Source organism: Alosa sapidissima, chromosome 20 (assembly GCF_018492685.1).
Source record: "Alosa sapidissima isolate fAloSap1 chromosome 20, fAloSap1.pri, whole genome shotgun sequence".
NCBI lineage: Eukaryota > Metazoa > Chordata > Actinopteri > Clupeiformes > Clupeidae > Alosa > Alosa sapidissima.
Window position 1 is genome coordinate 6008490 of NC_055976.1, and position 12263 is coordinate 6020752.

The following is a 12263-nucleotide window of genomic DNA, read 5'->3' on the forward strand; positions in this document are numbered from 1 at the left end:
CCCCCCCCCCCCCCGCCCCCCGCCCCCCCCCGACAGTGGCCAACAAATTTCCAGTATTGTGCTAAGGTCGGGAATGAATGCAAAGGAGGAACATGTCTTGTGATGTGACATATTCAACGACCAGCGATTTATTTTCTGCGACGTTCCACTACTCTACAGCCAAAAGTCTAGCATGTCAGACTTTTTGGGGATTCTCCTACTACTCCAGTGTTGACACCAACAGTATGGCGACAAGTAGCCTACGCCTAGGCTACATGATCTTGTAATGTGGCCCATCTCGCGACCAAGACGCAGCAAAAATTTATGTTTTTATGATCGTAGTCTGACATGGTCAATCGTATAAGACCATCGTGAAAGAAAAAAAAATGTTTAATCTGCACAGGCCATTACCGTTGCTTAGCCAGGACACTTATTTGTAATGTTTGACTAAATCCTCAAATTAGACAGGGATCAATATAACATACTCTGAGGAGAAACCTGTTTAATGATATACACTATGAGACAACTACAGACAATTGCAAGGGAGCAAGACATGGATTAGCATTCTAGGGTGCAACCAAGTTATGATCTTGCTGTCAATCAGGTCTAAACCAGGGCATTTCCACAATATACAGTACATGCAAGGGGTGGGGTTATATAAAGAATGCTTTTGGAGTGTGTCTTTCTCTGTTTGTGTTAGTGATGTTTGACACTATAGACATGGTTGGCAGTAACATTTTGTTGACAAGATATGGGGGACCTTTTACCCAATGGGAAGCATTCCTAAAAATAATGTGATTACTTACAGACAGGCCAAGCAGTGCCAGGTCACGCTCATGTTGTGCACCCGCTCTTGTTCCCAAAACATTTGTTATAGGTCAGTGTTTCTTGACAACTCTATTTATGCTATCGTTGTTTACTACGCTTGCGTCCAGTGTGAATTTGGAAGCAATTATGTTAAGTCGTGTTAAACAAAAATAGTCTAGTATGAAGGTGTTACCTTAAGGGCAACACACAAGCTGTAGAGCTAATACTAATAGAATGTTGTGATATGTAGTCCAATGTCAGGAACATCAGGCAGCACCTCTTCCCTCCGCCCATATCAATCTTCAGTGTTATATTTACACCAGGCTTGTGTCTTCCACCAATGGGGAGTTAGCTTGCAGCATTCTTGTTTATCCCACCTCCTCCCCCATCATCTCCTGGCTTCTGTCTCAGCAGGGGATATGCACTGTACATGTGGGTGTTCACATGAAAGTGTGAATTCTGTGAAAACCATGAACCGCACAGTGAATTCCTGCATGATCCCTAGATGTTTCAGGACTATGGCCAGAGACCCAGGCAATTGTGCTTCCCCTCTAGAATAAACACAGCTTTCAAAAATTTAATTGATCAATTTTGCTTTTGCTGGAAATTCTCCTTTGACTCTTCTGCTCTGGGCCAGTGGGCCCCATGAAGACTGGCTTGGGAAATAAAAGTAAAGCATCTTTAACGTAACAACCAGCATCTGTCCTACTTTTCATTACTGCTTGGGTGATCTGGTTCACACTCTGTCAGATATCTGTCTGCCATAGTAGTTTATTTGCATCTCTGAGTGAGTACTTTGTGTGTGTGTGTGTGTGTGTGTGTGTGTGTGTGTACGTGTGTGTCATCCTCCCTCTAGAATATTTATAGGACCACCCATTTTCACTGCCCTTGAATTAAGAATAGGCAAGACACTGTGGCACCATTGCTGCACTTCAACTTGCCGTTGAAGTTGGATTCTAATGAAAATAAGAAGCCTGTAAAATAAATGGCCAATATTCCATTTCATAGACAGCAATGGTTTGCACGTGTTCCAGTTCAACTAGTCATTGGTGTAAAAATGCATTGAAGTACCTGAAGTAAACAAAGTTACTGCACTTTATAAATGAACTAAAGAAATACCCTTGGACTGATGTTGTGACTCAGAGATGTATGCCTTGTGATTTCAAAGTATCCCAATTATGACATGGTTAATTCAGTTGTGCAGACACAGCTATTGTGATCAATGCAATTTCTCTTTGGAAGCCCAGGGCAAGACAAGGTTCATTGAATAGCATGGCTTTGCTCATTGGTGTGTGACATTCTTTTATTTGACATCAAAAAGTGTATCTCACGCACGGTGACACCTCTTAAATTCACTGTCTCTAGTGATTTCCAGGATAGGGTAGAGTAGGGTCTCTCTCTCTGTTATTCACTGCCTGAACATCAGTGGAAGTGTGCCTTTGGTTGTAGGTGTATGTGTGTGTGTGTGTGTGTGTGTGTTTGGGAGAGAGTGCGAAAGAGGAAGAGAAAGAGATATGTGTTGTGGCAAAATGGTGTTCATGTAGATAATTGGAATTGTCAATGATTATGTGCTACACTAGTTCATGAAGGACTCTGTGAGCACTGGTAAACTGACAAGTGCTAATGGCCCTTTAATCATAAAATGTACTCACATTTTTTACTGGGATTTTGAGGGCTAGCTCATGTCTAGAGTTTTTCTATGTTTTTTATGTGCAACAATCTACTCCATTGTTCTGTAGATATGTTTTCAGTGTTTTAATTGATGTTACAACACAGTTTTTTTTATCTGTGACTGAAAACAAAATCTTCCTCATAGTAATAATGTCATTTTCAGTGTGGGCATATATTTCCTCTTTGTTGTGTGGAAAATGGAGTCATTATCTGGCACTGAACTTATTGGGAACTATTTTTCATATTTCTTTAGATGCTCATTTTCAGCGGTGGGCCTGAAAAATGGATTTCACTGGCAGGGCAGCCTTAATCTCTGCCAGTGGGGAGGTTAATGTGTCAGAGCAACATCAAACCTGGCCAGTTGGTAGAGGTAATATGGCAAAGATCCCAAAACAGTTTGCTATGAGGTATGTGGAGCCATTACTGGTTCTGCACAGCCAAATGATTCTCCTTTAAAGATGGGCATAAAAGGGACATCAGAGTACGGCTCTATCTCTTAAAATGTGATTTAGCCCTTTTCACATATCACAACAACATTGTTGTGTTGGTTAAGTATTCAGACTTGTATTTGCATAGGGAAACCACAAAGAAGAGTCATTACATACCATCTTATTCAGCTTTAAAAGCAGCAGTAATATTCCTGAAAGGAGAAAAATGTCATTCAATTGTGAGGAAGGAAAGCATTTTATGGGTGATATAATCTAGTTATTATAGCCTACTGTCCATAAACCTCAATGCTACTTGGTAGAAGAAAGACCTCTGATGTCTTCAGTCTCAGCAAAACCAATAACACTCTCCTGCTCAGCTCTGCCTTCAGTGGGCAATTCCCCTCCCCCTACACACAGAAACACACACAAACCACTGAGGAAGACTTGGGTGCCGTCCCTGTGGTGAATGCTCTGAATCTTTGAAGGTTTAAAAGGCACTACGTCAGTAGTACTTCCATTGGAGTGTCAGCAAAATATACTGTGCACTGCAAGAGTGGCACTCCCTGTTCCACACAAGTGCACCACTTTTGAAAAGAATGGACAGCACTGAAGTGCTTGCAGGTTCACGAAAAACCAAAACTGGAATCAGTTTTAGACCAGTTGACACTCGCCAGACCTTTTGAACCCTGTGGTCCTACTGTTTGGTTGAAGTTGTCATGGCTACCGGAGGCATGCCCTCCATAATCATATCCTCCTATTAGACAGATCAATTCTACCAAATAATCTCTTGAGAGCATGACCTTCACTTTGAAGTTAAAAGTGTAACTATAAATTAGTGCAGCCTTTATGTGAGGATTCATATATTGTTGTTGTTATTGTTGTTATTATCATTGTAATGGATGAAGGTCCCTGTCAAATTCATATACTGAACACACTGTCCCTGCTAAAATGATAGATGTTTCAATTTAGAGCACTCAATTGAAAAATAAAAAGATACCCGCACACTGTTCTATAAGCTCCCAGAGTGGTTTATTAACAGAGTGTTACAGAACAGTGTGCGGGTATCTTTTTATTTTTCAATTGTCGGCTAAGCCTTATACCCAGCACCTGGTTAAATTTTGTAGATGTGCGTGCACTACAGTACCTTTGGCACTACCTTCTTAAGTACAGTATAGTTAGAATTAACAGAGAAGTCTTACAAAACACTCAGTAACTTGGATATAGTTTGCAATACAACCTCACACATTCTTAGCGCTGATGAATTTGCAGTAGAGTAATAAATAATATAATTATGCAGTATTTGGTACCTTATCAGCTCTGAATAACTCATAGTAAGCTGGTGTTCTCTTGCTTAGGCTAGACAAGTGAGCTGGAAATGGGTCTTCCTGAAGAGAGGGTAGAAACAAACACAACAGAATTCCCTGTTAAAATTACCAGTGCCATTCTGTCTCTGGCAATCAGTAATAAGTTGATATTAGACCCGACTGTGCACAGAAAGAAGCTGATGAAGAAGTACTGCAAGTTCACAGGGGGCAGCAAAATACAGAATTGCCCACTGTATTATGAGCAATTTGCTGCTGTTGGTGAAAGGGTCAACTCTGTCTCATCTTCTCCGCTGATAAACATACAGTACATGGTCTTCATCTTCATACAGTACGTGGTCTTCGCTGCGAGAAAACACTCAGGTGCTGGATAGGTTTGTCAGCTTCATCATTCATGAACGATTATCCGTCAGTCATTCTGAGAACTGTTAATTTAAATAATTTCTGTTCCTTTATGTGCATTTTTTTTTATTATTAATTAAAAGTGAGATAATTGTTGGGTGCTGAGAAGACTATTTTTGAAGTCATCATCTGTCACCCTGGAGCTTCCTCTTCCTCTCATGCAAATTGCCATTAATCATACCTTCAGCTCGGCTGAGAGTCCCTAATCTCTCTCAGGTCAAAGCCTCCAACCTGCTTAAGTTTATTGAACAGGGGTACATGTTTATCTGACTTTCCATGTATATAATTTGTATACGTCTAAATGTATGTATTTTACAATCCAGGAGGCTAATAAGATGAGTAATGAACAAAATCTATAGGTGTCATCATGTTCTTGTAATGATGAGGAATTTGACCTCTCCTTACTCCCTCCTTTATGATCAGCCCTAGTGCATGAATGTAATCAATGATGGCTTTACTGATATTACTTTTCCCATTTGACTTTGTTTATATTTGTCTACCTACATCACTGTTAGAAAGTGGGACTATCTGTATGATAAATATTTTAAACTACCCAGTCTTGTAAACCTGAGAGAATTGTGCAGGGCTACTACAATACAACCTATAGTAAACGTGTACTCTTTGTAACACTTTTACCCAGGTAAAGCCTAATAGAGTATGCTATTATTTTGTGTGTATACTGTATCTTAGTTGGTTTGGACCAAAGATTCTAGAATGCAACTGCTCTAACACACTACCAAGTCATATGGAATCTGTTCACATGTTCTTTTTAAATACTATATGTAAACTCTATATTCATTCATTCATACAGTCTGTATGTGCCATTATATATTATCTGAATAGCACAGTTTTTAACATGACAATACGGGCACAAGGATGCTTACATTGAAACCTACTGTAGGGAATGGTTTTGTGAGAGGGTGGTAAGAGCAACATGATTCATGGATGAGCTGTTTTGTTGATGCTTTTTTGTCATTTTGAGGGAGTGAAAATGAAGACTGAGAAAAAAGCTTTTATTTTTATTCATACAGTATATACTTAACAAAGACAAACTGGACATCTACTTAACATGTTCACCTTACCTGGGCTCCCTTTATTACCCAATCAGCTCAACTTAAAGAGTATCACTGTTTTCCTTATGCAACAAATCCAACCTTGGTCTATAATGCAGCATGGCTCTCTGTATAGTTACGGTAGTTCACAGTAAGACATTTTCTGTCTCCCTATGGAGGGGCTTAAATTGCTCAATCTGAACAGTGCAGGTTTCAAAACATTTCTGAAATATGGCACGCCCATTTACCCCCAACGACATCCATAGGTTGGATTTGTGCCAACAAGTGAATGTTAACACAAATGTTTATACATACAGTGTGGATCTTAAGTAACATTATGCAGCAGTGGGATAGCTATTGTTACGGTGCAGTGAGTTATGCCTCCTAGAGCATGAACTGTTGTGGTGTGAACTGCACTCTCATTGCATACATTACTTACCTATGAGATTTAGATAAACCTATGAGGCTATGAGATTTAGATAAACGATATACAATAATAACCTTACTATTTATATTATAACAGCAGTGTTTTTCAGAGGGTTACATGTGCTCTGATATTGACAGATGTAGAGTAGACTAAGCTTAATGTTCTATAGGATCAGAAACAGTTTCTCCATGTCAGTCATTGGTCATGGGCATGATATCATGTCAGGGTTCAATATCATGTCAGGGCTCTAGGACATCATAGGGAAATGTACCAAAGTGTCATGACTACTCTATCAAGGCCATTGGTTACATACAAGGCCTTTGGTGTATTTTGGTGCATTTATTGTTATGACACTGTGTCCCTTAAAGGCGTCATACTACAAGGACTTTACTGCCCTGTTGTGCTTAGTGGATACTGGACAGTGGAGGACACTGCTTTACACATTTGAAAGATCCTCATAATGCGCATCACAATCACATTTCAGTCGACTACTGGAGTGAATCATGCTGTTGAAGAAAAGGGCCGTTTTTCAGTTACAATGAAATATAGGGGATTTTCATGAGAACCTGGATGTGTATAGCGGCCTTGATGTCCAGAATAATTTTGGTAATTAGGGCCCGAGCACCTTAGGGCCCGAGCACCGAAGGGCACAAGGCCCTATTGTTTTTGTAAGGATTATTATTATTATTCAGTATTATTGTTATTCTACTTTTTTGCTTTCCTGTTTTTGAGGTGGTTAACATGGTCGAAAACTTTTGAAATTTGGCACACACGTCAGGTGTCACGCATCGCAGTTAGGTACAAGAGCTTGACCCCGGGCGTGGCCCAGGGACTCGCTAGTGCCCCCTTAGGTGACTGATCCCGTGGTTGGCAAATATTTAGAGGTGGTTAACATAATCGAAAAGTCTTGAAATTTGGCACACACATCAGGTGTCAAACAAAGCAGCTAGGTAAAAAAGCTTGGCCCCGGGTATGGCCCATAGACTCGCTAGCGCCTCCTTACGCCCCCTTAGATGACTGATCCCGTGGTGGGCATATACTTTCAGCTACAAACACCAAATTTGGTAGGTGTGTGTAACTCCCCAAGATGAACAACTTTCGTATGTACAATGCATTAGCCACGCCCAACAGGAAGTGAGGTTTTGGGATTTTGTGCAGACTAATATGTGATGAAATATGTGATGAATCATGATGCCAAAAGAGGTGCTTCCCATGGGTGAAAACGCATGAAATTTGGCACACACATCAAGTGATACAGTAAATAGACAGGGATAAAAGCTTGGCACCGGGCGTTGCCCAGGAACTCCATAGCGCCCCTGTGACTTGTGGTTGGCATATAGTTTTAGATACACCAAATTTTAGATACACCAAATTTGGTGGGTGTATGTAACTCCCAAAAACAAACAACTTTTGTATTAACATGCCATTAGCCACGCCCACAGGAAGTGAGGTAATTGAGATTTTGTGCGTTGTGGACATGATCAATTTTAACGTACTCCTCCTAGACGGTTGATCCGATTCATGTCAAAGTTGGTATACATGACGCCGAGATGTTCCTGATTATAAATTGTGAAGCTTTTTTTGATATGTTGTAATTTGACGAAATGGCAAAATTATTAATTTTAATACCCTTCCACATAAACAATAAATGTGTCATAATTCACCATGCATGGCTTGAAATGTTTTAAATTTCACAGGTCATTGAAGACCATGTCAATGATAATATTCACAGGCCCATAATGCATGTTTGGCATAGTGCCACCAACTGGCAACAGAAAGAATTACATTGATGTCATATGATCAATTTGAACATACTCCTCCTAGACGGTTTGTCAGATTCATTTGAAATTTGGCAAATATTATGCCAAGATGTCGCTGATGTTAAATTGTGAAGGGATTTTTGATGAGTTATATATTTGATATGATTTTAATATCTCACCACAAAAACAGGAAATGTGTCATAAATCACAGTGCATTGAATTAATGGTCTGAAACTTCTCAGGTTAATAGATATCATGATTATGATGATATCCAGACACCCAATGGGCCTGCCTGACATAGCGCCACCACCTGGCCAAGCAGGAAATGTGCCAGAAATGGACAATGCCTTAAGTGATTGATCTGAAACTTTATAAAATATCGGATATCATTATTGTGATGATATTCACATTCGTAATTCACAGGCCTAGCATAGCGCCACCATCTGGCCAAGCAGGAAATGTGCCAAATGTTCTATGCTTTGAATGAATGGTCTGAAACTTCTCAGGTTAATAGATATTATGATTATGATGATATCCAGACACCCAATGAGCCTGCCTGGCATAGCGCCACCACCTGGCCAAGCAGGAACATGTGGCAGAAATTGGTAATGCCTTTATTGATTGATCTGAAACTTTACAAAATATTGGATATCATTATTGTGATGATATTCACATGTGTAATTCACATGCCTAGCATAGCGCCACCATCTGGCCAATTAAATATCATGATGATGAAATTCAAATGTCTTATTAACATGCCTTACATAGCGCCACCAATTGGCAAGATAAGGAATGTGTTTTTTCCACGTCTGTTGGATATCACCATCAGATGCATCAGATTAATCAGATTAGCACACACATCAAATATGTACATTTCAGAAGCGCACCACGTCGGTGCTTTGTTGGGTTCCGAAATGTCACGGGTTGCGGCACGCAGGTGCTCGGGCCCACCATTGCCGCTTGCGGCTATATTTCAATTTGTCTTTGGATAATGCAGTATAATTTCAGTCAATAATTCAATTTCAATCAATTGCACAAATATGCTAACTATTGCATACTAGCATTGCATACTAACAAATGCCATGTTTAATGCTTTGGGTTATTCCTGTAAGGCACTTCCACACATCTCTGCTTTGCAAAGACTTTGAATCTTGCATTTATCATTTATCATTTATGCCAATGTAAAAAGATAGGATCGTAAAGCCATCAGCCTGTGGAAAATGAAACAGTCTAGAACACACTTAATTTTTTGATAATCACCTGCTGATCGGGTGGTAATGAAATTATATCTATTTCATCATGGTCACGTCTCCTTAACAGATGACATTCCTGAAACTTGGGCACTGCTTTCATTAGTTCAGCCTAAAAATGTCTGAATCTCCATGATGTCCATTTTCTGCCTGATAATAAAACTGGGCTCAAGTCCTGTCTGGGCTTGCACATCCATACACAATGCATTTTACTTGCAGACTGACAGTGATTTAGGTCCGCATTAGGTCTGTAATATATGCGCAAGCATGCTTGAGAAGGCTTGTCAAATGTATAAAACATAAGTTGAAATGCTTGACAAATCTCATAGTCTTTGTATTAAATTCATGTGAATATAGACAGGCTAGATGGATAATAGCAAATGTAAATGTATCCAATAAAAAATAAAAATAAAATCTTGACGGCGAACTTCCCCTTTGTTTAAAGTTGTCAATCATACCCTGGTGATATGTATGAACAAACTCAATTTCAAAAGAATTTAAAAAAAATATTCCATTATAACTTCCCTCTGTGGTGTATAATGTTAGATGTTCAGGATACTCCCTAGATAAGTACATGTTGCTGCAATTTGTCCTAACAGTTCGGTTCACAGTTAGTCATGTGCAACAGTCTGCACTTACCAGAAGCACAAATAACATTTGTAATTGCTCAGCTTGCCTCTGTACATGATGCCTTAGCCTGCTTGAAATGGAGTGTGACCTTTGACATGTTTTGCCCTGAGAAAATTAACCAACAAATTAACATCTCAAGGATTCAACACAGCTCATCTCTTATCATTTAATAAAGTGACGCAGGCAGAGGGAGTTTTTCAGAATAAATAAAATATGTTGTAAATGAATGTTGTCTCCCTGTGGTAATGTGGCACCAGGTGATATAGTGATCAGGGCACACTTGAAATCCTACCATTGCACCAAATATATTTTTAAAATTGGACTGTTTTACTTTACAGATGTTCGATAGGCATATCTGGAATGGGCATGCTTTCATTACAACATGGCCAGAGGCTGCCTACAAGCCACCACCAGTAAGCTTGTTTTATGTTACACATCTATAGTGAATGCATATCAAATGAGGAAGGTTACACATCTATAGTGAATGCATATCAAATGAGGAAGGTTGTAAACAGATTGTCTTTTTTTATTATATTCTTTTCATTGCCAATCATGCATAATTTAACAGTGTCTTAGATCATAATCCCAACAGAATCATTACAATGATTTATGACCAAAATAAATAAATAAATTGTGTAGTTGAATAAATTGGCAAGGATTTTAAAGTTTTTGTCTCTCTCAGTCAGGGAGGATATTTTGAAGACCTGTAGTAATGTAGCACATTCTCTGCCTGGTTCATATGTATGTACTGTCACTGTTCCTATGATTAACATTATGTGAATGCATATATGCCTATGCTGTACACATTTTGATGTAAAGGTAAGTGTAAGGTAAGTGTTTTTTGTGTTTCACAGAGGAAACAATGTGACTGTTGTTTATATGGGAGATTCAATGTTACTACTAGTAAACACCAACATATTTGCCCCGACCAAAAAAGAAAGAAAAAAAGAAATCAGTCCAACACCTTGACCCTGGTGACTGGTGACTGGTGTGTACACATTCTCTCACGAACTACAGATTTCCAAGGCTATCAAAATGGACTATCGGTCTCAAAGGTGTGAAGTGTATAGAATTATTATTTATTTACTTATTTTGCAACAGCAATTTAGATGAAGATGCCTTATAGTATTATAGATGTGGGATGCAGTGTGTTGGATTATGTTTTGTTACGTTAAAAGTGCTAAACAAATTTGCATAACTTTGTGTATTCAACTAAGCACTATGTCAGGTGTAGCCGGCATTGGAAATTCCCAGAATGTTTTATCACTACAGACGTACTAACAGAAGTGACAACAAAACCCCAGTAGCTGTGTTAATTGTAATTCAACACAATAAATATTTTGACACCACATAGTTATGTGTTTTTTTAGTGGCTGCTAAATTAGATCTTCAACAGTTTACCCATCCTCAATGTTTTAACCCAAGAGCATAACTGCCTAACTGCACCTGCATATGGAACAATGAGTGCGTTTAATGTGGGAAGAGGGAATGTATGCAAAAAGATACTATTACACAATAATATTTAAATATTTTTCCCTTGTGGTGATTCTTTATCAGTTTGTAAAACGGATAGTTACGATCCTTGATTATGTGTCTGAATCACGTTCGATGCCATTGCAAAACCCAACACAACCCAAAACCCAACACTTTTCACGTTGACCACATTTCATTTTGTATCAGTGTATCACATATGGATACAAAAATTAGAGTTGCAGCATCTCGGTGTTGCTTGGCAACTATTCTAATAGAAGAAATACATTTCTTGGCGAAAGAATATCTATGAATAAATCATTCAATTTCTTGTTGCTGTGCTTTTATTTTATGAAATCTTGGCAGGTATATGTAGTTACTGCGTTGTGCCTTACAACGCCCCTTAGCTGTTCTGAAATCACTGGAACCTACGGCCTCTTGGGGCCTATCACTTAATCAGAGCGCAAACCCCCACCTCCACCCCCCTCCACACACACACACACACATACACACACACACACACACACACACACCACCTTGTTTGTACTGCTTCCACACCAAGCCACTAGATCCACAGAAAACGCTAGGACAACTGTTTCATCAGCCCATGTCCTGCGGAGTGGAGACCTGTTCTAAGCAGTTTCCATGCAATGTCTTAGGACTGTGACTTGACTTGACTCTTCTTCATGAAGGGATTGTTTGCTGATCCTCCATCAAAAATTAAATCACATTTTGGTTTCATACCATTTGTCATAACGGCTCTCGGCTCTTTGTCTCTTCCTAGAATCTTACCCCCATCACTTTAAACTAGCCTTTTATTCACCATAAGGGGATATGTACCTGTCTAGGATATCAACAAATTGTAGACCAGAGTATTGCCAATTTTGTGTGTACTGTTTTGTACAGGGTTGATGCCTGACTTAAAGATGACTCGTGGCTGGATTTTACATGTTATTTATCATGTGTATTGATATTGAGTTCTGTTAATGCACTTGCATGATTATGTGCCCACAATTTTTTAGCATAACTTTACAGATGCTGTATACAGAAGATTTACATTACAAC

At 39.2% G+C, this 12263-nt stretch overlaps 1 long non-coding RNA gene across 1 annotated transcript in view; it reads left to right on the forward strand.

The window, feature by feature from the left end:
* LOC121694633 overlaps window positions 1-10143 on the forward strand; it is a 146736-nt gene extending 136593 nt beyond the window's left edge. The window contains exon 3 of the long non-coding RNA XR_006025849.1: window positions 10067-10143. This is a non-coding gene — a long non-coding RNA (uncharacterized LOC121694633). The remainder of the gene's footprint in view (window positions 1-10066) is intronic.
* The last annotated feature ends 2120 nt before the right edge of the window (window positions 10144-12263 follow it).